The sequence below is a fragment of the Lithobates pipiens genome, unplaced genomic scaffold (assembly GCF_037356315.1).
Source record: "Lithobates pipiens isolate NorthernLeopardFrog02 unplaced genomic scaffold, aLitPip1_a1.2 Scaffold_27, whole genome shotgun sequence".
Taxonomy (NCBI): Eukaryota; Metazoa; Chordata; class Amphibia; order Anura; family Ranidae; genus Lithobates; species Lithobates pipiens.
In genome coordinates this window covers 138,181,367-138,206,887 of record NW_027507788.1, presented here as the reverse complement: position 1 = coordinate 138,206,887, position 25,521 = coordinate 138,181,367, and the positions used below count along the sequence as shown (strand labels likewise).

The window sequence follows — 25,521 nt, the reverse complement described above, 5'->3', positions numbered from 1 at the left end:
CCACAGTCAGGAGGCTCTAGACACCCTAGTACACATTCCACACCAGGAAAAGAGATCCCTCTGGTGGTGGAGGAAAGTGACGAATCTGTCGCAAGGGCGTCTGTGGCTCATCCCGGTTTCTCGGGTAGTGACCACAGATGCAAGGGGAAAAGGTTGGGGGGCACATTTGGGTTCCCTTCTAGCCCAGGGCACTTGGGAGGATGGCGAGTTGACTCGATCGTCCAACTGGAAAGAATTAAGGGCAGTGGGACTAGCCCTCAGATTCTTCAAAAAAGAGCTCCGGGGTCACCACATTCAGGTGCGGTCGGACAACTCTTCCGTAGTGGCCTATTTAAACAAGCAGGGTGGCACGAGAAGCGGAGCCCTGTTGTCTTTAGCGACAGAGATCCTGTCCTGGGCCGAAACCTACACCCTTTCACTCTCAGCAGTTTTCCTGAGGGGAGAGAAAAAAACGTGGTAGCAGACTTTCTCAGCCGAAAGAGGCTGAGGGAGGGCGATTGGGTTCTCAACCAGGAGGTTTTCAATCTCATAATAAAGAGATGGGGGTCTCCAGAGGTGGACCTTTTCGCGTCCAGAAACAATTCAAAAACCCCCTGTTTTTTCTCCCTAAGAAGGGGAGAGGGAGCCTTAGGCGTGGACGCCTTGAACCAGAATTGGCACTTCAGAACTTGCTATGCCTTCCCACCTCCAGCGTTGTTGCCAGCAGTTCTGAGAAAGTTTCAAATGGAAAACACATCTCTGATTCTGGTGGCTCCGCATTGGCCCAAGAAAGCATGGTTCTCAATGCTAAAGCAGTTGGCGTTAGAACCTCCCTTACTCTTGCCCCCTCGGGACAATCTCCTCTCTCAGGGGCCAGTCCTCTGCCCACGAGTACGCCAGTGGAAGTTAGCGGCCTGGCTACTGAGGAGGGTTTATTAAAATCTAAAGGTTTTTCAGAGAGACTAGTTTCTACCCTCCTGGACAGTAGGAAAAAGGAAACTCGCCAGATCTATGAAAAGGTCTGGTTACGTTTCAACAAGTGGTGCGCAGAGAGCTCTTTCCCAGTACGGAGCTCCTCCGCAGTTTTGGAATTTTTACAATGTGGGGCAGATAAGGGCTTATCCATTAGTACCCTTAGGGGTCAAGTATCAGCCCTCAGTGTTTATTTGGAAGATCATTTGGCTGCCAACCCATGGGTAGTCAGGTTCTTTAGGGCCCTGTCCAGACAGAGACCGGTACAGGGTCTGTCCTTTCCCAGATGGGATTTATCTTTAGTTTTACAGAGCTTAACTGGACCCCCCTTTGAGCCTTTAAAGGAGTGTTTTCTGAGAGAACTTACTCTGAAGACAGTGTTTCTGGTAGCAGTAACAACTGCCAGGAGGGTCAGTGAGATGGAGGCCTTATCAGTCAGGGCTCCCTTTTGCGTTATTTTTCCGGACCACATCGTTTTAAAGACCGATCCGGCCATTTTGCCGAAAGTGGCATCCAGCTTTCATAGAAGCCAGGAAATTGTTTTGCCCTCTTTTTGTCCCAATCCCTCCGGCGAGAAGGAACTAAAATTTCATTATTTGGATGTTAGGAGATGTATCCTACACTATCTAGAACTGACCAAGACATTCAGAAGGTCAGATTCCTTATTTGTTTTGTTTTCCGGGGCCAGAAAAGGTTGTAAAGCGTCCCGGCGCACTATTGCTAGATGGCTCAGAGTAGCCATCGAGCAGGCTTATTCAGTTGCAGGGAAAGAAATCCCAGTGGGTATTAAAGCACACTCTACTAGAGCTATTGCAGCCTCCCAGGCAGAAAGAGCGGGAGCAACGCCAGAGCAGATTTGCAGAGCAGCAACATGGTCCAGCTACTCCACTTTCGTAAAACACTACAGAGTGGATCTGGTGTCGGCAGGTGAACAGACCTTTGGGCGAAAGGTTTTGCAAGCTGTAGTCCCACCCTAACTGGTAAGTGCTCGTTTATCCTCTCATAGTGGCTGTCCTGAAAGACGATTAGGGAAAATTAGAGTTACGCTTACCGGTAACGTCTTTTCCAGTAGTCTTTCAGGACAGCCCTAGTTCCCACCCGAAAATTGGGGGGAGTCTTACAAAAGACCAGAGCGCAGCAAGATAATGGTATTTGATAAATATGTTATTAATGTGTTCTTGTGTCTCCCCAGCTGGCCGGAGGTAATCTCGATATAAACTGAGGTCCGGCAGGGGAAGTAAGAATTTATGGGCTGGCGCAGTGTTTCCAGAGGAAGAGGAGGAGTCTATCTCTCATAGTGGCTGTCCTGAAAGACTACTGGAAAAGACGTTACCGGTAAGCGTAACTCTAATTTTTGTGAAGAATCACCAACAAGTGGGACACAATTGTGAAGTGGAACGAAATCTATTGGATTTTTGAAACTTTTTTAACTAATAAAAAAATGAAAAGTGGGACGTGCAAAATTATTCGGCCCCCTTGCGTTAATACTTTGTAGAGCCACCTTTTGCTGCGATTACAGCTGCAAGTCGCTTGGGGTATGTCTCTATCAGTTTTGCACATCGAGAGACTGAAATTCTTACCCATTCTTCCATGCAAAACAGCTCGAGCTCAGTGAGGTTGGATGGAGAGCATTTGTGAACAGCAGTTTTCAGCTCTTCCCACAGATTCTCGATTGGAATCAGGTCTGGACTTTGACTTGGCCATTCTAACACCTGGATACGTTTATTTGTGAACCATTCCTTTGTAGATTTTGCTGTATGTTTGGGATCATTGTCTTGTTGGAAGATAAATCTCCGTCCCAGTTTCAGGTCTTTTGCAGACTCCAATAGGTTTTCATCCAGAATGGTCCTGTATTTGGCTGCATCCATCTTCCCCTCAATTTTAACCATCTTCCCTGTCCCTGCTGAAGAAAAGCAGGCCCAAACCATGATGCTGCCCCCACCATGTTTGCCAGTGGGGATGGTGTGTTGAGGGTGATGAGCTGTGTTGCTTTTACGCCAAACATATCGTTTTGCATTGTGGGCAAAAAGTAAGATTTTGGTTTCATCTGACCAGAGCACCTTCTTCCACATGTTTGGTGTGTCTCCCAGGTGGCTTGTGGCAAACTTTAGACGAGACTTTTTATGGATATCTTTGAGAAATGGCTTTCTTCTTGCCACTCTTCCATAAAGGCCAGATTTGTGCAGTGTACGACTGATTGTTGTCCTATGGACAGACTCTCCCACCTCAGCTGTAGTTCTCTGCAGTTCATCCAGAGTGATCATGGGCCTCTTGGCTGCATCTCCGATCAGTCTTCTCCTTGTCTGAGCTGAAAGTTTAGAGGGACGGCCAGGTCTTGGTAGATTTGCAGTGGTCTGATACTCCTTCCATTTCAAAATGATCGCTTGCACAGTGCTCCTTGGGATGTTTAAAGCCTGGGAAATCTTTTTGTATCCAAATCCGGCTTTAAACTTCTCCACAACAGTATTACGGACCTGCCTGGTGTGTTCCTTGGTCTTCATGATGCTCTCTGCGCTTTCAACAGAACCCTGAGACTATCACAGAGCAGGTGCATTTATACAGAGACTTGATTCCTCACAGGTGGATTCTATTTATCACCATCAGTCTTTTAGGACAACATTGGATCATTCAGAGATCCTCGCTGAACTTCTGGAGTGAGTTTGCTGCACTGAAAGTAAAGGGGCCGAATAATTTTGCACGCACCACTTTTCAGTTTTTTATTTGCTAAAAAAGTTTAAATTATTCAATAAATTTCGTTCCACTTCACAATTGTGTCCCACTTGTTGGTGTTTCTTCACAAAAAATTTAAATTTTATATCTTTGTTTGAAGCCTGAAATGTGGCGAAAAGTTCAAGGGGGCCGAATACATTCGCAAGGCACTGTATAATATGCCAATGAATTAAATTGTTCTTTAACCGGTTCCCGACCAGTGCACGCCGATGTACGTCGTCAGAATGGCACGGGCAGGCATATTATTAGGTATGTCCAATCTTCAATGCCGCCCTGCCATCGGGAGCACGCCGGCGGCGGCGCGCTCCCGCGCTGGTCGGGACCCCCGTGAGTCCGGTCGCGGGCATACCCGCGATCGTCTCACGGGACGGTTGAATGGAGGAAATGCCGTGTAAACAGCATTTCTCCATTCTGCCTAGCAACTAGTGACGCTGATCTCTGCTCCATGTGATTGGAGCAGAGATCAGTGTTCACTAAATGAAAGCCCAACCCCCCCACAGTTAGTAACACACCCCTAGGAACACTTAACCCCTACACTGCCACCCACTGGTTAACCCCTTCACTGCCAGTGTCATTTACACAGGAATCACTGCATTTATATAGCAGTGATTACTGTATAAATGACAATGGTCCCAAAAATGTCCGATGGGTCCCCCACAATGTCGCAGTCACAATAAAAATCGCTGATCGCCGCCATTACTAGTAAAAAAAATAATAAAAAATTATTAATAAAAATGTTATAAAACTAACCCTATTTTTTAAATGCTATAACTTTTGCGCAAACCAATCAATAATCGCTTATTGCGATTTTTTTTAACCAAAAATATGTAGAAGAATACGTATCGGCCTAAACTGAGGGAAAAAAATGTTTTTTTATATATTTTTGGGGGATATTTATTATAACAAAAAGTAAAAAATAATGCGTTTTTTTTTCAAAATTGTCGCTCTATTTTTGTTTATAGCGCAAAAAATAAAAACTGCAGGGGTGATCAAATACCACCAAAAGAAAGCTCTATTTGTGGGAAAAAAAGGACGTAAATTTTGTTTGGGAACCACGTCGCACGACCGCGCAATTGTCAGTTAAAGCGACGCAGTGCCGAATCGCAAAAAGTGGTCTGGTCTTTGACCAGCAAAATGGTCCGGTCTGTAAGTGGTTAAGGTAATTTTGTGTTCAATCATCCTCTAGTGAGAATGAGCACTAGGTTCTTTAACCACTGCTGATTGGCCAGGTGCTGATCACATGCACTCTCCCAAGAAAAAAAAAACTCTAGCAATACACACCAAACCGAACATGTGCAGAGTGCCTCAAAAGCTCTGTTCTATCAGTAGATGGATTGGGAACAGTAAAAGAAGGGGAGGACCAGAGAAGACAGGATCAAACAGCCTTTTTACACAATGCGAAAGATTAACCCCTTAGGTTCCACAGTGAGTAGAACAAGCATGCTTTACTGCATATACAGGCTGTTTTTTTTACTGTTGTGGGTTTAGTAACACTTTAAGGTTATATGTTGTCACAAATAATGATGTTACTCTATGACAGCATGACAAATGACATGGATGTTCTCCTCCCTATTTTGGTATTTATTTGTTGTTCCACACGTTAAACCTGTATCTTCTATGTATCCAATTTACTCAATGTAGAATTTCACAAGTCAAACCCCTTTCGTTGCATAGTTCACAGAGAATATTAATAAGAATAGTACTTTGTAAAGCTTTATGTTACAGGAGACAGGACCTGTGATAGATAGGGAGCAGAATGGTTGGTGTTAACCTGTGTGCCCTGACCAGATTCCTCCCAGGGTCATGAATTCCTGGCTTAAAGGATAAGGCTAAAATACTGCATCTGCTTCTAATCTCTGTCCATTCTAAGCCCATGGCTGGACAAGCCATTACTCATGGTGGAGGTCAATGTCTGACATTCGCCTTTTAAATGATGTGAGGTGTAAATAAAACAGGTCAGTCTTGTGGAACTGCTTCAATATTGTGACTTATCTTTCCTGTTTCCATCCCAGAAATAAAAATAGGGTGATATCCGGTTGTTACAAAAAGTTTGCGTTCGATTACATTTTTTCCCACTAAGCTTATGACACCCAAAAGGATGTATGTATACATAAAATAAATAAAAAACAAAATCATTAAGTTAGAAAAAGGCTCCCCCCCCCCCCCCCGCCCAAAAAAAAATGACTTGTAAACTCAATCAGGTGTAGCTAATCACATTCTCAACACACAGCCATTTCACTTTTAACTCTGATCAGCTGTGGTCATTTCGATTAGCTCAGCATGAGAAGAGCTTTCCTGGAGCATTTCAGTCCCTGGGAGTGCAAATGGAGCAAACCATCAACTATGGGTGGCAAGACACTATCAAAAGATCTCTGGCATAAAGTTGTGGACAGACACAAGTCAGGAGATAGATACAAAAAAAATCAAAGGCTTTATCGATGCCTAGAAGCACACTGAAGTCTATTATTAAGAAGTGGAAGGTATTTTTGGTACAACACAGACCCTCCCTGAATCTGGACATCGTTTCAAACTGGATGAAAGAGGCAGGAGGAAACTAGTCAGAGGCTACCAAAAGGCCTACAGCAACTATGAAGCAGTTGCAGGAATTTATGATAAAGAGTGGTCATTGTGTGCATGTGACAACAATATCACAAATTCTCCACAAATGTGGCTTGTATGGGAGGGTTGCAAGAAAAAAAAAAAAGCAACTCCTCAAGGAAGACCACATGCAGTCACAATTGAGCTTTGTCAAAACACACCATGAAGATTCTGAGGCCACATGGAAAAAGGTCAGGTGAGACTAACATTTTATTTTTTAGCCTCAACACCAAACAATATGTCTGGCGGAAATCGAATACAAGCTCACCATCCAAATAACACCATTCCTACAGTACATCATGGAGGTGGTAATATCCTGTTATGGGAGAGTTTCTATGCAGCAGGGACTGGAGCACTTGTCAGGATAGAAGGAAGACTGGATGGGGCAAAATACCATCCAATTCTTGAGGAAAATCTGCTGCCCTCTGCCAGAAAGTTGTCAAAGGGAAGAAGGTTTACCTTCCAACATGACAATGACCCAAACCACACAGCAAAAATGGAGGAGGTGATGATTGCTAGGGGCACTGTAATATAAAGGGGACTGCATTGTAAAGGAGCCCTGTAATCAATGCAGTCCATTACAGTGCCCCCTTTATTGAGCACTCCACATTACATTAATGTGCAGGGGCACTGTGATGTAAAGGGGAACTGTAATGTAAATGGGGGCTTTGATGTGAAGGGGAACAGAGGACACCAATGTAATGGGGGGGCTGTGCTAAAGGGGGACTGAGGACAGACTCAATACCCCCCCCCCCCCCCAGTCCCTGGGAAAATTGGCTGCCATAAAACCAGTCACTGGTTTCCACTGGTTTCCAAGGGTATTAAGAGGGATCTCAGTTGGTCAATTTCATAGACTGTGCAGGATTTGAACTATGGACAAGAGCTTTGAAGTAGGAAGTAGAAATTATTTGTATATGGGTTTCTAGGGAAGATATTTCAGACAGTTTTTAAATAGACTAGATTGTAAGCTCCTTGAGGGTAGGGATGTGAATATACAATGTATACATAAAGCGCTGCGTAAATTGACAGCGATATACAAGTACCTTAAATAATAATAATAATAGACTACATACTGTAACAAGGAAAATAATGTGTGATCTGTTATATGAATAGTGAATCCCCTTTTTGTACAACTGGGAACACAAAACCAATAACAAAAAGGATAAGGAAATCAATTAATCATCGTTAAAGTGGTTGAAAATACTTACATATACCCAGTGAAGTGACTGGCCCTAGGTGTCACACGGCCATATATATATATATATATATATATATATATATATATATATATATATATGTAGTCACACTACCTAAAACCCATACAATATGCCAAATGTGATGGATATACAGTTAGGTCCATATATATCTGAAAACAGGCACAATTTTTTTTTCAGGTATTTACCAAAACATATTAAAATATGGGCTGAAAATGCACACTCTCAAGCTTAATTTGAGGGTATGTACATCCGAATCAGAGGAAGATTTTAGGATTTACAGCTCTTAAGATTAGCCTTAGCCTTGATTCAATTGGACAATTGAATAAAAAGCTGTTTTATGGCCAGGTGTAGGCTACTCCTTCATTATTTCTTCATCAATTAAGCAGGTAAAAGGTCTGGAGTTGATTCTAAGGGGGTTATTTATGAAAGGCAAATCCACTTTGCACTACAAGTGCAAACTGGAAGTGCAGTCGCTGTAGATCCGGAGGAGGACATGCAAGGAAAATAAACAGCATTTTAGCTTGCAAATGACTGGATGATAAAATCAACAGAGCTTCCCCTCATTTCAGATCTACCCCTCAGATTTACAGCGACTGCACTTCCAAGTGCAATTTCAAGTGCACTTTGCACTTGTAGTTTGCACTTGTAGTGCAAAGTAGATTTACCTTTCATAAATAACCCCCTAAGTGTGCTATTTGTATTTGGAATCTATTGCTGTGAACCGACATCATGTGTTCAAAGGAGCTGTTCATGCAAGTGAAACAGGCCACTGTAATGCCCCGTACAGACGATCGGAATTCTCGTTGTAAAAATCTATGATGTTTTTTTCTGACGGAATTCCGCTCAAGCTTGTTTTGCATATAGACGGTCACACCAAATTCCAACCTCCAAGAACACGGTGACGTACAACACGTACGACAGGACTATAAAAGGGAAGTTCAATAGCCAGTGTGCCACCCTTTGGGCTCCTTCTGCTAATCTCATGTTTATCTCATGTTTATCTCATGTTAGTAGAAGTTTGGTGAGAGACGATTCGCGCTTTTCAGACTCGTGCTTTTTCACATAGTTTTACTGCTGTTCAGTTTGTGCTTGTGGGTTTGTTTCTGTTTTTCAGTTTGTGTAGTCAGTTCGTATTTGTTTTTCAGTGTGTTCTTGTCAGCTCGTTACTGATTTTTAGCTCGCTCTTCACAGGCCTTGCTTTTCTTCAGTGTGTTCTGTTTAGTTCGTTCTGACCAGCTGACCGTTTTCTAGCCATGTTGCGGGTACGTACTCATTGTAGTGTTCGTGCTGTGTGGGGGCTTGGTGTTGGGCTTCTAGCTTTGACCCAAGCCCAGTCCTTGAACAGGGTGGGGAGGAGTTCATGGACTAAGAATTGGTTACTCCAGCGTGACCAATTCCCTCACATGCCTTTGCTGCGTGAGATCCAGGAGAATGCAGGATCTCACGCAGAAGGTCTATATTAGGGTAAGTTTTCTCCTTTAACATCACATTCTATGTATTTAATGTTTGCTAATGTATAGTATTTCTTTCATCATTCCCTAATTACAATGATTGTAATACGCTGTGAATGTCCCCTTTGTCCTCATGCATGCTGTAAGCTTTTAATGCACCTTTTTTGTCCTTCATGCTTATTTGCCTTCACTAACCTCCCCAGCATGCTATCCTGGGCCCATATACACCTATAACCTAGTCACTTAACAATATATTTTGTCAGCTCCATAGTACTGCTTTACCCTAAACACCCCCTAAAATGTGTTGAAATGTTACTTGTGTCCTTAAATTCATGCAGAGTGCCAGAGGTGGCCGGGCCCAGTAGCCTGCCCGAATCCCAGGTCCCTTCCTTCTGCCTTCTACCAAAACGTGCCAGGAAAAGGAATACCATGAAGGAGGCAGCAATTGGCTTATTTCTGAAGGCTACTGTGGCCCTCAGAACCCCCCACAGTGTTCAAGAGGAGTTTGCATACATTACAGCCTGCAAAATGCTGGAAATGGAGGAGGGCCAACGCCTCTTATACCCCATACACACTATCAGATTTTCTGCTGATTTTTTCCTTCAGATTTACCAAAACCATGTAGTGCAAGGGCCTGCCTGATTGCCTACAAATTGAAACTCCTAAGGTTTGATCTCATATTATATGGTTTTGGTAAATCTGAAGGGAAAACTTAGCAGAAATCTGATTGTGTGTATGGGGCTTTATGTGAGGAAATCATCTTGCAAGCACTAAATAAGGGGTTGAGGGGCCAACTCACAAGATAAACCCACATTTGTGAGTTGAACCATGGTCCTCCACCTTCAGGTCCTCCTCCTCCTCCTCCAGGTCCTACTCCTCCACCTCCTGCCACACCTCCAACACCAGAGCCACAGCCTGGAAGGAAGCATCTAAGAAAGACCAGATAGTGATGGCCTGGGTTCAGTCTGGTCTGGCAAAAGATGCAGGCTATGATAGTACCACAGACTGGGGACAGATATTATTGTTATTATTATTATTATTATTATTATTCAGGATTTATATAGCGCCAACAGATTGCACAGCGCTTTACAATATGAGGGCAGACAGTACACTTACAATACAAATCAATACAGGAGGGATCAGAGGGCCCTGCTCGTTAGAGCTTACAATCTAGAAATGTCATCTGCTGCTGTTCCTGATCTCTTGTAGTCCTGCACCAGATTGTGCTCACTGTTATAAGGACTCCTCAGGCCACCAATTTTGACTGTAAAATAATTGATGTGTGCCCTGGGGTACAAAGGCTTCGCAAATTTCACCAGTTTCTCCAGCGTTGCCTTCCTCTTTATTTTGTTATGACCCAGAATAAATGGATATTTTGTTTTCAGAAATACTTGCAAGTTTTAGTTCAAAAAGGACAGTTTGTGAGTAGGCAGGTACATTTCAAAAATACAAAGTAAAATTAATAAGGGACACCAACACCAACCAACCTACTTGAGATTTACAAATACAAGATAATAATGGTAATAAGTTGGTCCACACTATCCCAGAGACACATTACTGTTAAAGGTACCTCATCCCCTAATAATTCTATAAATATTGTATCCAAGAATAGGAAAAGGGGGGGGGCAGGGGATTTTTTTACGGTACACTATATAAAGAAACAGAGATTTCTTAAAAAAGAATTCATAGCTTTAATATTGGAAATATGTTAAAATTATTTTGGAAAAACCAAAATAGCAAAAATATAATAACAAATACACTTTTTATACAAAAGATTACATGACACAAAGTATAGGGGATCCTGAAAATGTTAGTTGCTGAGAATGATCATGTGTCCTCCCGACATGTTTCGCGTTTTTGCTTCTTCAGGGGAGTATGCAACTAACATGAACATAAACACAAAAAAAGTTTAAGAATACAGAAAATACATTTATGCCATACAATTGGATACACATGAATTTCAGAAAATTAAGTATGAAATTGGTCTCAATTCGCTCAGTCCAAGGAGGTACTATGCTTACCCAGGTATAATCATTCCCGGCATCGCAACCCACAAGCCAATAGATGGTGAAATAGGTGGCAAGAATTGGGTGACAGGATCAAATGCTAAAAACAACCCAGCCCCACGCAGGGCATAGATGGAGGTAGACAAGCGCTACAAAGATCAAAAACAAAATCCAGAGATAAGTACCAAGTTTACAAATCCAGCACAGGTATTGAAAAATGTTAATTTGTAACAAAAAGGGTAACTGATATCAATCCCTAAATTATAAGAGGGAATTGGGGCTAAAAAACAAGCCTCCATAGTAGAACATGAGATACTCATTATCAAAGGAATAAAACAATTGATTTTAATTACACTTGATTGGTAGCTTGTAAAGAGTGGCTGCTGGGGGTATACTACCTATATACTGTTAAAGAAAGCGAAAGGAATAAAAATTATTTTTACCTGCAGTTAGAGTCAAAGATGGAAGAGTTAATTCCATATGATAATATTGGTGCAGTACAAATGCAACAGATTACAAAGAAAAAATCAATTGATTTAGTGTGGTATTTTGTAAATTACAGAGTGCAGCGGTATGCTGCCACTGCCAGGCTTGCTGAACCTACAAGCAAATAAAAAGAAGGATGAGTAGATATGGGTATAGAAAGATGAGAAACAGTGTTGTAACCGTATGAAGTTCAACTAAAAAAAGTATATTTACCAAAGGGAAAGTCAGCGTGGCGGTAGTATCTGTGCTGAACCTGCACTACAGATGAAGTGACAGCGCTGCCTTTTGTATCCCCCATCCATCGAGCCGGCGTCTGACGTCACCGGCTCGATGCGGACAGCCATAGGTGGAAGCAGTGAGCATGTGCAAAGCCTTCCAAGTCGGCATTTAAACTACCAACCCCATAATGCCTCAGTGCTGACACGAGGTTCATTTGGATACATGCTGATGGAGATAGGGCTATGCTAGCTCTCCGCCCTTAAAGGGGCGGGAAGACACAAGCCTGCATAGAGGGCAGATAAAACGACGATTGTCATGGCTTTTAACCCTTGAGGGGATTACATGCTCCCTTCCACCTCAAATCGGGAGCCGCCTGGGGATATGACCCAGCGGCGCCCTTGGGTGTCCATATGCCCTTGCATACTTGGAGCAAGGGAAGATAAAAAACAGAGGATCCGGTCCCAAATCACAAAATAGTAAGGCTTAGGAATGCGGTGTAGGGAAGGAGGGAAAAAGCAAAGCTCCTCAATGTGGGTGGGACTCATAGAGAGCAACAGAGATCCCCAAGTGTGCAAACCATGAAACCCACCTTGGGCCAAGCGTAGCGAGACATTAAACGGTATATGTTACCTGTACAACGTTAATAGTAATTAGAAATGACATTTTTTTGATGTACAGAGATATTTTTAAATATAACATAAACATATCAATAAAGAAAAATAAAAATAAAAATAAAATAAAAAAATAATAAAAAACAAAAAGAAAACCAAATAAATTGGGGAGAGGGTAGGAGGAATGGAGGGAAGGGGGAAAGGATAAACAAAAAGGGGAAAAAGGGATATCACTTCTCTCTCTTCATGCCAGGCTCCACGGGGGCTCACAGCTGAGGTATGAGGGTTCATGAAACAGAAAACAGAGATTAGCTATAGAAAAGATCTGTAGCTTATATTTTCATTGAAACCAGGGTATTTTGTGGCTTTTAGGATAAAGATCCACTTGGCTTCAGTTTGTAAGAGAAGCTTGTCCACTGAGCCACCTCTTGAGTTTAGAGGTATATGGGCCAGGGCTGAAAATCGTATCCAGTTGGGGTCAAAGGCATGATGGGTGCCTATGTGCCTGCTTATGGCTGTAATAATTTTTTTATTGAGAATGGGTTTGATGTGGTCTTTTATGCGGATAGAAAATAGTCTTTTGGTTTTACCCACGTAAAATCCTCCACAACGGCATTGGGCCAAATACACAACGCCTGGAGTGGAGCATGTAACGTGGAATTTCGAAACAAACAGGTTGCCATTTGGCAGTCTGATCTTTCGAGAATTATATATATAAGGACACATGTCACATTGCCCGCATGAATAAGTGCCTGGATGTTTAGGTTTAGTTTCACCTGAGGAGTCCTGAAAGTGACTTCTAACTAAGCTGTCCTTGAGTGATTGAGGTCTCATATAGGTAATTGATGGTACATCGTTTATGTACTGATTAACAATGGAGTCGGCTTTTAGAAGAGGCCAGAACTTATTAATTATAGCACGGAAAGAATGATGTTGGTTAGAGTATTTGGTAATTATACGTACTTTATTATCAAAATTTTTTTGTTTATTAGAGAAGAGAAGGGAAGTCCTATCTTTATTTTTTACTCTATTATATGATTTTTTCAGAGATACATGACTGTATCCACGTGCTCTGAGTCTATTATATAAGTCATTGGCTGCAATCTTAAAGTCAGAGTCAGTACTGCAATTACGTTTGGCCCTTAAATACTGGCTATAAGGGATGCTCTTAAGGAGAGGTTTTGGATGAAAGCTTGTCGCATGCAAGACTGTATTGCCTGCAGTGGGCTTTCTGTATAAGGCAGAATATACATGTCCAGTGGCATCAATTTTAATGGTTAAGTCCAAAAATTCAATAGAGTTTTGACTGTAATTCAACGTAAACTTTAAATTGAATGGATTCACAGAAAGTAAATTGAAAAAGAGCAACAAATCTGATTCTGATCCAGACCAAAAAAATAAAATATCATCAATGTACCTGTACCAGGCTGTGATGTTACTTAGAAAAGGGACGAGGTCTTCACGTGCGAAGGTATCTTTTTCCCACCCCCCCAGGTACAGGTTGGCATACGATGGGGCACATTTAGTCCCCATCGCAACTCCCTGCACCTGGAGGTAGTGGGATTGGTTAAATTGAAATACGTTGTGCTTCAAAATAAAATCCAATAGCTTCATAACAAATTCGTTGTAAGCAAAGAAGTTTGAGCCTCTTTCTTGCAAATAGGAGCGTATTATTTGTAAACCTTTGGTATGTGGTATAGCGTTGTACAAACATTCCACGTCGATGGAAACCAACCAGGACTGTGCCGGTAGGCTGATACCCTCGAGTATCTTTAGAAGATCGATGGTATCCTTTACATAGGAAAAAAGGGAAATGACGTGCAGTGTAAGGTGTTTATCTACAAGGCTACTTGCATTTTCTGTCAAACTATCACAGCTGGAGATGATGGGACGTCCCGGAGGGTCAGTTAGAGATTTGTGCACCTTCGGAAGGGCATAGAAAGTAGCAACTTTCGGATCTTTAGAGTTTAGAAAGTTCCATGTGCCTTTGTCTATAGTACCTGATTTGTATGCATTAAAGATAATCAGACGATATTGTGTGTCAAAATGAGAGATTAAAGACACAGAAATTGGTCGATACCAATCAGAGTTTTGAAGAATCTTATTACACATAGTAAGATATTGTGAGGTATTCATAATTACGATGTTTCCACCTTTATCCGCAGGTTTTATGACTATATTAGGATTAGTTTTAAGTTGTTTTAATGCCGTCAATTGATTATGCGTTAGATTATGTTTCTTGGTCAATGGAAAATGCGTCTGTTCGATTGCCTGGCAAACTTGTTGGGTAAAAGCCCAAATATTTGGATTTGTATTTAAGAGTGGAAAGTTTGTTGACTTAGGTTTGAACATTTCTAAAGGAGGGAAAGAAACTGACTGTACCGATAAACCAGTGGAAGAGATAGTCATCTTATCATCAGGGGGTACTTGGCCCTCTTCCCATAAATCCATCAAATTGGAGAGGGCTTGTTGATCAGCACTATTTACCTCATTGGTGAGTTCCGATGTATTTATTTGTACAGTAGGTTGATTGGGCTTATGGAAAAAGGTTCTAAATATCAGTTTTCGTGCAAATAGATGTATATCCTTTATCAGAGAGAATTTGTCCGAGCTTGAATCAGGGCAGAAGGTCAGTCCTAGTTTCAGAACATCGAGTTCATGACTCGTGAGCACGTAAGACGATAAGTTGACTATAGATAATTCATTCCCTGAATTGGATTCTGGGTTAGTAGAAGGAGATTGGGTTAGGTATTGGGTGGTTGAGGGGGTTCTTTCCCTAAAAAAATAGGGGCGATTCGGAGGTCCGCCGGTAGGGGAGCACCACTAGGTGAAATGATGATGTCATTGGTGTTGGTGATGGGTAGGGATGATGTCAAAGGAGCTGATTTAGTGAAGGAAGACGTGAGAGTGGTAGACATAGAAGTGTTACTGGAGGTGGAGATGGACAAGGATGTGTTACTGGGGGTGGGAGTGATGAGAGGTGGGGGTGGTGGTGGGTGGTGAAACATCATTAGAGGACGAACAGGGACATGGTTGGAAATAGGATGAGTTCGAGGTGGTAAAGGGGTACTGAGGTGTTGGTTGGGTGCTGCCATAGCGGCGCCCTCCGAATCGCTTTTTCTCCTCTTTGGGAGTCTGTCTCCAGATAAGTCACGATAAATTGTGGAATGATTGGATGGAAAAGAAGTTGATGAAACACTCGATCTAGTTTCATCATCATTATAGTCCCTCCTGTTGGAGGGGCGTGATGCTCTAAAGAATTTATTTTTATTTTTTCCATCTGTTGGCCATTTGTATGCCGAACCATTCGAGTAGGAATTGCTATCACGTGTAAGTTTATTTTGTTTTAAGCGTATTATCTCTAAGGTATAATTCTCAATGTGTTTGGATAATTCAGATTCCTTACGTTTAAATTTGGGAGTGGAGGTTATTTTAGCATATTCATCGTACCATTTTTTAATGGAATTATCTATCAGGTCGATATCATGCGAGTATTGGATGGCTAATAAAGTCATCATTGCTATCGAACACGTTTGTAGGTTTTCTTCCCACTTTTGCTTGATGAGATTGTCAATTTTATTTAGATTGGGGAATATTTGTATTCTAAGGCCAAAAGGCACAATTTGTTGGTCAATGTATTTGTGAAAGAACTTTCTGTGCCAAAAAATTCTAACCTTACGTTCCAAGAGGCGTTGCAAATATTGCAGAGCTAGATCCAGATCCTTATCCGATGGTTCACTGTTCTTTTGGAGATCAGAAGCTTTGTTCATTAGGCCCTCCCAGGCCTCGCCGCTGAAAGCCGCCATGGACCCAGGGGAGAGAGAGAAGGAAACAAAGGGGAAAAGGGAAAGTTTGGGAGGAGAAGGGGGAAAGGGGAAATACAATTTTATTAATTAATAAAAATAAATACAAAAAATACCGAGGAACAAAGAAAATTTTTTATCATCATTACAGAGAGTTGCCGTGTCACAGGGAGGTGGGCCTAAGGACAAAAAGCGTATTAAAACGCATAAGTACAATAGAAATAAGTTGGTCCACACTATCCCAGAGACACATTACTGTTAAAGGTACCTCATCCCCTAATAATTCTATAAATATTGTATCCAAGAATAGGAAAAGGGGGGGGGCAGGGGATTTTTTTACGGTACACTATATAAAGAAACAGAGATTTCTTAAAAAAGAATTCATAGCTTTAATATTGGAAATATGTTAAAATTATTTTGGAAAAACCAAAATAGCAAAAATATAATAACAAATACACTTTTTATACAAAAGATTACATGACACAAAGTATAGGGGATCCTGAAAATGTTAGTTGCTGAGAATGATCATGTGTCCTCCCGACATGTTTCGCGTTTTTGCTTCTTCAGGGGAGTATGCAACTAACATGAACATAAACACAAAAAAAGTTTAAGAATACAGAAAATACATTTATGCCATACAATTGGATACACATGAATTTCAGAAAATTAAGTATGAAATTGGTCTCAATTCGCTCAGTCCAAGGAGGTACTATGCTTACCCAGGTATAATCATTCCCGGCATCGCAACCCACAAGCCAATAGATGGTGAAATAGGTGGCAAGAATTGGGTGACAGGATCAAATGCTAAAAACAACCCAGCCCCACGCAGGGCATAGATGGAGGTAGACAAGCGCTACAAAGATCAAAAACAAAATCCAGAGATAAGTACCAAGTTTACAAATCCAGCACAGGTATTGAAAAATGTTAATTTGTAACAAAAAGGGTAACTGATATCAATCCCTAAATTATAAGAGGGAATTGGGGCTAAAAAACAAGCCTCCATAGTAGAACATGAGATACTCATTATCAAAGGAATAAAACAATTGATTTTAATTACACTTGATTGGTAGCTTGTAAAGAGTGGCTGCTGGGGGTATACTACCTATATACTGTTAAAGAAAGCGAAAGGAATAAAAATTATTTTTACCTGCAGTTAGAGTCAAAGATGGAAGAGTTAATTCCATATGATAATATTGGTGCAGTACAAATGCAACAGATTACAAAGAAAAAATCAATTGATTTAGTGTGGTATTTTGTAAATTACAGAGTGCAGCGGTATGCTGCCACTGCCAGGCTTGCTGAACCTACAAGCAAATAAAAAGAAGGATGAGTAGATATGGGTATAGAAAGATGAGAAACAGTGTTGTAACCGTATGAAGTTCAACTAAAAAAAGTATATTTACCAAAGGGAAAGTCAGCGTGGCGGTAGTATCTGTGCTGAACCTGCACTACAGATGAAGTGACAGCGCTGCCTTTTGTATCCCCCATCCATCGAGCCGGCGTCTGACGTCACCGGCTCGATGCGGACAGCCATAGGTGGAAGCAGTGAGCATGTGCAAAGCCTTCCAAGTCGGCATTTAAACTACCAACCCCATAATGCCTCAGTGCTGACACGAGGTTCATTTGGATACATGCTGATGGAGATAGGGCTATGCTAGCTCTCCGCCCTTAAAGGGGCGGGAAGACACAAGCCTGCATAGAGGGCAGATAAAACGACGATTGTCATGGCTTTTAACCCTTGAGGGGATTACATGCTCCCTTCCACCTCAAATCGGGAGCCGCCTGGGGATATGACCCAGCGGCGCCCTTGGGTGTCCATATGCCCTTGCATACTTGGAGCAAGGGAAGATAAAAAACAGAGGATCCGGTCCCAAATCACAAAATAGTAAGGCTTAGGAATGCGGTGTAGGGAAGGAGGGAAAAAGCAAAGCTCCTCAATGTGGGTGGGACTCATAGAGAGCAACAGAGATCCCCAAGTGTGCAAACCATGAAACCCACCTTGGGCCAAGCGTAGCTATGTAAAGGATACCATCGATCTTCTAAAGATACTCGAGGGTATCAGCCTACCGGCACAGTCCTGGTTGGTTTCCATCGACGTGGAATGTTTGTACAACGCTATACCACATACCAAAGGTTTACAAATAATACGCTCCTATTTGCAAGAAAGAGGCTCAAACTTCTTTGCTTACAACGAATTTGTTATGAAGCTATTGGATTTTATTTTGAAGCACAACGTATTTCAATTTAACCAATCCCACTACCTCCAGGTGCAGGGAGTTGCGATGGGGACTAAATGTGCCCCATCGTATGCCAACCTGTACCTGGGGGGGTGGGAAAAAGATACCTTCGCACGTGAAGACCTCGTCCCTTTTCTAAGTAACATCACAGCCTGGTACAGGTACATTGATGATATTTTATTTTTTTGGTCTGGATCAGAATCAGATTTGTTGCTCTTTTTCAATTTACTTTCTGTGAATCCATTCAATTTAAAGTTTACGTTGAATTACAGTCAAAACTCTATTGAATTTTTGGACTTAACCATTAAAATTGATGCCACTGGACATGTATATTCTGCCTTATACAGAAAGCCCACTGCAGGCAATACAGTCTTGCATGCGACAAGCTTTCATCCAAAACCTCTCCTTAAGAGCATCCCTTATAGCCAGTATTTAAGGGCCAAACGTAATTGCAGTACTGACTCTGACTTTAAGATTGCAGCCAATGACTTATATAATAGACTCAGAGCACGTGGATACAGTCATGTATCTCTGAAAAAATCATATAATAGAGTAAAAAATAAAGATAGGACTTCCCTTCTCTTCTCTAATAAACAAAAAAATTTTGATAATAAAGTACGTATAATTACCAAATACTCTAACCAACATCATTCTTTCCGTGCTATAATTAATAAGTTCTGGCCTCTTCTAAAAGCCGACTCCATTGTTAATCAGTACATAAACGATGTACCATCAATTACCTATATGAGACCTCAATCACTCAAGGACAGCTTAGTTAGAAGTCACTTTCAGGACTCCTCAGGTGAAACTAAACCTAAACATCCAGGCACTTATTCATGCGGGCAATGTGACATGTGTCCTTATATATATAATTCTCGAAAGATCAGACTGCCAAATGGCAACCTGTTTGTTTCGAAATTCCACGTTACATGCTCCACTCCAGGCGTTGTGTATTTGGCCCAATGCCGTTGTGGAGGATTTTACGTGGGTAAAACCAAAAGACTATTTTCTATCCGCATAAAAGACCACATCAAACCCATTCTCAATAAAAAAATTATTACAGCCATAAGCAGGCACATAGGCACCCATCATGCCTTTGACCCCAACTGGATACGATTTTCAGCCCTGGCCCATATACCTCTAAACTCAAGAGGTGGCTCAGTGGACAAGCTTCTCTTACAAACTGAAGCCAAGTGGATCTTTATCCTAAAAGCCACAAAATACCCTGGTTTCAATGAAAATATAAGCTACAGATCTTTTCTATAGCTAATCTCTGTTTTCTGTTTCATGAACCCTCATACCTCAGCTGTGAGCCCCCGTGGAGCCTGGCATGAAGAGAGAGAAGTGATATCCCTTTTTCCCCTTTTTGTTTATCCTTTCCCCCTTCCCTCCATTCCTCCTACCCTCTCCCCAATTTATTTGGTTTTCTTTTTGTTTTTTATTATTTTTTTATTTTATTTTTATTTTTATTTTTCTTTATTGATATGTTTATGTTATATTTAAAAATATCTCTGTACATCAAAAAAATGTCATTTCTAATTACTATTAACGTTGTACAGGTAACATATACCGTTTAATGTCTCGCTACGCTTGGCCCAAGGTGGGTTTCATGGTTTGCACACTTGGGGATCTCTGTTGCTCTCTATGAGTCCCACCCACATTGAGGAGCTTTGCTTTTTCCCTCCTTCCCTACACCGCATTCCTAAGCCTTACTATTTTGTGATTTGGGACCGGATCCTCTGTTTTTTATCTTCCCTTGCTCCAAGTATGCAAGGGCATATGGACACCCAAGGGCGCCGCTGGGTCATATCCCCAGGCGGCTCCCGATTTGAGGTGGAAGGGAGCATGTAATCCCCTCAAGGGTTAAAAGCCATGACAATCGTCGTTTTATCTGCCCTCTATGCAGGCTTGTGTCTTCCCGCCCCTTTAAGGGCGGAGAGCTAGCATAGCCCTATCTCCATCAGCATGTATCCAAATGAACCTCGTGTCAGCACTGAGGCATTATGGGGTTGGTAGTTTAAATGCCGACTTGGAAGGCTTTGCACATGCTCACTGCTTCCACCTATGGCTGTCCGCATCGAGCCGGTGACGTCAGACGCCGGCTCGATGGATGGGGGATACAAAAGGCAGCGCTGTCACTTCATCTGTAGTGCAGGTTCAGCACAGATACTACCGCCACGCTGACTTTCCCTTTGGTAAATATACTTTTTTTAGTTGAACTTCATACGGTTACAACACTGTTTCTCATCTTTCTATACCCATATCTACTCATCCTTCTTTTTATTTGCTTGTAGGTTCAGCAAGCCTGGCAGTGGCAGCATACCGCTGCACTCTGTAATTTACAAAATACCACACTAAATCAATTGATTTTTTCTTTGTAATCTGTTGCATTTGTACTGCACCAATATTATCATATGGAATTAACTCTTCCATCTTTGACTCTAACTGCAGGTAAAAATAATTTTTATTCCTTTCGCTTTCTTTAACAGTATATAGGTAGTATACCCCCAGCAGCCACTCTTTACAAGCTACCAATCAAGTGTAATTAAAATCAATTGTTTTATTCCTTTGATAATGAGTATCTCATGTTCTACTATGGAGGCTTGTTTTTTAGCCCCAATTCCCTCTTATAATTTAGGGATTGATATCAGTTACCCTTTTTGTTACAAATTAACATTTTTCAATACCTGTGCTGGATTTGTAAACTTGGTACTTATCTCTGGATTTTGTTTTTGATCTTTGTAGCGCTTGTCTACCTCCATCTATGCCCTGCGTGGGGCTGGGTTGTTTTTAGCATTTGATCCTGTCACCCAATTCTTGCCACCTATTTCACCATCTATTGGCTTGTGGGTTGCGATGCCGGGAATGATTATACCTGGGTAAGCATAGTACCTCCTTGGACTGAGCGAATTGAGACCAATTTCATACTTAATTTTCTGAAATTCATGTGTATCCAATTGTATGGCATAAATGTATTTTCTGTATTCTTAAACTTTTTTTGTGTTTATGTTCATGTTAGTTGCATACTCCCCTGAAGAAGCAAAAACGCGAAACATGTCGGGAGGACACATGATCATTCTCAGCAACTAACATTTTCAGGATCCCCTATACTTTGTGTCATGTAATCTTTTGTATAAAAAGTGTATTTGTTATTATATTTTTGCTATTTTGGTTTTTCCAAAATAATTTTAACATATTTCCAATATTAAAGCTATGAATTCTTTTTTAAGAAATCTCTGTTTCTTTATATAGTGTACCGTAAAAAAATCCCCTGCCCCCCCCCTTTTCCTATTCTTGGATACAATATTTAAAGATAATAATGGTGTTGTGGAAACGTGACATGCAAAAAAAAAAAAAAAAAATGGAGATCACTGTAAAATAATTTTCCAAAAAATACAAAACAACAGGAGATCTTGATTAAAAAATGACAAAAAATTCATTCTAAACATTATTATGGAGATCTGGCTTTAAAAATAAAAAATATTATTCATGAGATCAGGAGAAATAATTAAGAAATAAGTTTGTGAGCAACAAAACAACTTCATTCTTCTAGCATTCTAAAGAAGAAGAGAATGCAATGCATTGAAAGATTTAAAAACTTGCAATGTGTGACGAGTTACATTACGAACAATCGTTTTACCAGACTGAGAGACTCTGTTTCGTACTTGATTCTGAGCATGCGTGTGTTTTTTGCGCGTCAGAATTGCATACACACGAACAGTATTTCCGATTACCGAAAAATTTAGAACATACTCTCAATCTTTTGCTGGCGGAAACTGACCCAGCAAAAGTCCGATGGAGCATGCACACGGTCGCATTTTCCGACCAAAAGCTCTCATCGGCCTTTTGCTGGCAGAATTTCCGATCGGGGCATTAGTCTTCAAAAATTAAACAAGTGGCCAAATCAACAGTTTGGTACATTTTATAGAAATGTATCTATGTCTACAGTATATCCAAGTATACATTTATAGGATTACTACCTTTTCCAGCATGATGGAGCACCTTGCTATATAGCAAAAGTGATAAATAAATGGTTTGAGGAACAAAACAATGACATTTTGTGTCCATGGCCAGGAAACTCCCCAGACCTTAATCCCATTGAGAACTTGTGGTCAATCCTCAAGAGGCGGGTAAACAAAAAAACCCACAAATTCTGACAAACTCCAAGCATTGAGTATGCAGGAATTGGCTGCCATCAGTCAGAATGTGGCCCAGAAGTTGATTGACAGCATGCCAGGGTGAATTGCAGAGGTCTTGGTATAAAAAGGTCAACACTGCAAATATTTACTGTTGCCTAATGTAATTGGCAATAAAAGTCTTTGGCACTTATGAAAAGCTTGTAATTATACTTCAGTATACTATAGTAATATCTGACAAAAAGATCTAAAAACACTGAAGCAGCAGACTGTGTGAAAATTAATATATGTGTAAATTTTTCGAACTTTTGGCCACGGCTGTAGACAATGGAACCAAATTATGTAAATTATAAACTGCAGATCATTTATAAATGAAGGCAGCAAGGGGGTTAGCTATTATTTTGTAATATTATCTAATCATTAATTGGACTTTGAATTTCTTCAATGTACTGAGGGTTGAAATGGCCTCTAATGGGATGCGCTTATATAACAAGAGTTTAAAAGAATTTTGTGAGAACCGGTCTACATTATTTTAGAATAAGGTTTTAAGATGATGTTACATGATACTGCCACTATTACTTTCTGTTAGTCCATAGAGTTTCATATACATTCCAAGTCTTTAGAAAGCAGCAAAGCCCTGCATACCATTTTAGACTAACAGGATTATGAATTAGACTAAACTTGGATTAGTAGTTGGACTAGCAGGTAACCATTAGGGATGATCTGAACTGCCCCGAGTTCAGTTTGAGCAGGGCTCTGTGAACTTCAAAGAAGTTCAGATGCCAATAATGAACCCCATTGAAATCAATGAGAGACAAAATATGTCAAATTAAAAATATAATAGCATGAGGGGTGGGCACTGCCCTGGAGAACATGTATTAATGCATGCAACCCCCTCCCCCCATCCTCCTGAACCATACCAAGCCACATGCCCTCAGCATCGGGGGGGGGGGTATCTTGGAGGGACACCCCATGGGAAAGCACTGTGTTTCCATGTTGAAGAGGACAAGGGCATCTTCCCCACAACCCTGGTCAGGTGGTAGTGGGGGTCTGTGGGCTTATAAGAATCTGGAAGCCCCCTTTAATGAATGAGTGTGTGGTATATAATATCCCTACTCATTCACACAAAAAAATTATAACCTAGAAATGAAGAGAAGACACCAAACTAATTTATTAAAGAAAAAAAAACATCTAAAAAAGTTACTCGCTGTAAATCCATCATCAATAATGAAGCCCAGCCACTTGCTGAAAAAAAAACTTCAATGATGTAGGGCACCTGACCAATCCTAATGGTACTCATAGCCAAATGAGAGCTCCCTGAGCTGTCGTCAGCTATATGGGGAAGGGGAAAGGATGGTGGTGACATCACTGACCAAATATGGCCATGGTCATATTTGGTCAATGTCATTACTTAGATATGCCCATTGGCCAGTGATCTCACTGCTATGCTTGCCCTTTTGCTTAAGTGGCAGTCATTCCTGGTAAAATCAGTGGTTCCTAGAGCCACATAGCTTCCTTAAGAACCAATGACAGCGGGAAGCCGTCATATATCTAGAAGCAGTAGAAGTTGCATGTAGGTACACACATTTAATTTTATGTGTATATCCATGCATACATTTATAGTATTGCCAATGGAAACATTTTTACCTGGACATACATTTGCTTATTGAAACCTATTGGATTTTTTTATTCTAGTTTATTGCATCTTTTTGTTACATTTGCCATATTGTCTGGATCCTAGATAGTGGAAGCTTTATTGTCAGTATACTGTATAATCCAGGTCTGACTGTGGCTGATGCAGATGGGTACATTGTTGATGTTCCTCAATCATCACACACTCTGATTTTGCTAGTGTAGATTGACATTGTTTATGTTTCCTATTCATAACTTTCAATGGTGTGTGGAGTAACACAGGTCCTCTGTTTATTGTGCTCTCTTGCCGACATTGTTGAGAGATGTAAGCCTGTGCATCTATTTGCATGAGTGCAGCATACATTAAAGTGGAAGTAAACTCCCCTATCGTTTTCAGCCAAGGAAGCTGCCATCTTTGCCTCTGTTTAATCTTCAACTATTATGGTGCTGCACATGTGATTCGTTATGACACCAGCCATTGGATGGTTTGATAGTTTGGCTGAGAGCACAGCCAATGTGCAGTTAGCATTCCCGGCATGCCTTTTTTTTAACTGTTTAAATCCATGGGTTTACTTCCACTTTAAATTGTTTAAATTTAGTGTAAGGCCTGATTCAAAATAGCGGCCAGAGGGTGGTAAAATCAGATGGTTGAGATGCCTTCAACCCCCTGACTGATTGAGAGCATGCCGCCGCTCCAGAATATCCCGTGGCTATAGCAAAAATTAAACAGCAGGTCACTATCAGCTGGTGGAACCACCACTGAACATGACATGTTCAAGTGAATGGGCCTACACTGAAATTGCCCTACAACTGTGTGCAGTGCACATGGGTGCAGTGGAGTGTTGCGGTATTTTGAAAGCGTAAACAGGAAATGAGGAGAGGACCTATTGCCTCCTCACTTTCTGTCAAATGGCTCTGAAAAGCATGGATGATTCCTTTTCATAGCAGTGGATATGTGTGCTGCACATGTGAATGAACTCTTACCCTTAGTTCACACCAGTGCAGCTTTAAAGTCGCCCTTCTTCAGTGCTACTTCAAAGCCAATGATTCAGTGCAATTTCATTGTGGCTTTCTGACACGCTGTGCAGCTTCATTTAACAGATGTCAATGCAAGTCGTAATAAGGTCACACAGAAATAGTGCAGGAACCTTTCTCAAATTCACTGTGACTTGAGTTGCATAGTTTTGATCGGTGCTATTGCAGCAAATGGGGTGGGACTTATCATGCAACTTTGAACTGTCAAGTTGCATAAGTCGTATTGGTGTAAACCAGGGCTAAGAGATTTAAGAGGGCTGCACTTGGCATTGAGCATTGCCAGTAGGTCATGTATTGCTGACTTCTGCGAGTGTTCAGCGGGTTTGTGTCAGCATGCACCTGCTTACATAATATAAGTTAACTACTGCTACAAATAAGCAGGGTTTAGGTTAACATTTCTTAGCCTGCC

The 25,521-nt window shown here is 41.2% G+C and overlaps 3 long non-coding RNA genes across 3 annotated transcripts; 1 reads left to right on the top strand and 2 right to left on the bottom strand.

Moving 5' to 3' along the window:
* Positions 1 to 10,624: 10,624 nt before the first annotated feature.
* Positions 10,625 to 12,260, bottom strand: LOC143933227 (uncharacterized). Its single transcript, XR_013263062.1, has 4 exons — positions 11,653 to 12,260; positions 11,397 to 11,553; positions 10,969 to 11,102; positions 10,625 to 10,828 (listed from the first exon to the last, which is right to left on the bottom strand). It is a non-coding gene; the product is annotated as an uncharacterized LOC143933227 (long non-coding RNA).
* A 4,187-nt stretch (positions 12,261 to 16,447) lies between these two features.
* On the bottom strand, positions 16,448 to 18,034 carry LOC143933226 (uncharacterized). The gene is made up of 4 exons (XR_013263061.1): positions 17,476 to 18,034; positions 17,220 to 17,376; positions 16,792 to 16,925; positions 16,448 to 16,651 (listed from the first exon to the last, which is right to left on the bottom strand). It is a non-coding gene; the product is annotated as an uncharacterized LOC143933226 (long non-coding RNA).
* Positions 18,035 to 19,896: 1,862 nt separating this feature from the next.
* On the top strand, positions 19,897 to 21,532 carry LOC143933225 (uncharacterized). Its single transcript, XR_013263060.1, has 4 exons — positions 19,897 to 20,504; positions 20,604 to 20,760; positions 21,055 to 21,188; positions 21,329 to 21,532. It is a non-coding gene; the product is annotated as an uncharacterized LOC143933225 (long non-coding RNA).
* The last annotated feature ends 3,989 nt before the right edge of the window (positions 21,533 to 25,521 follow it).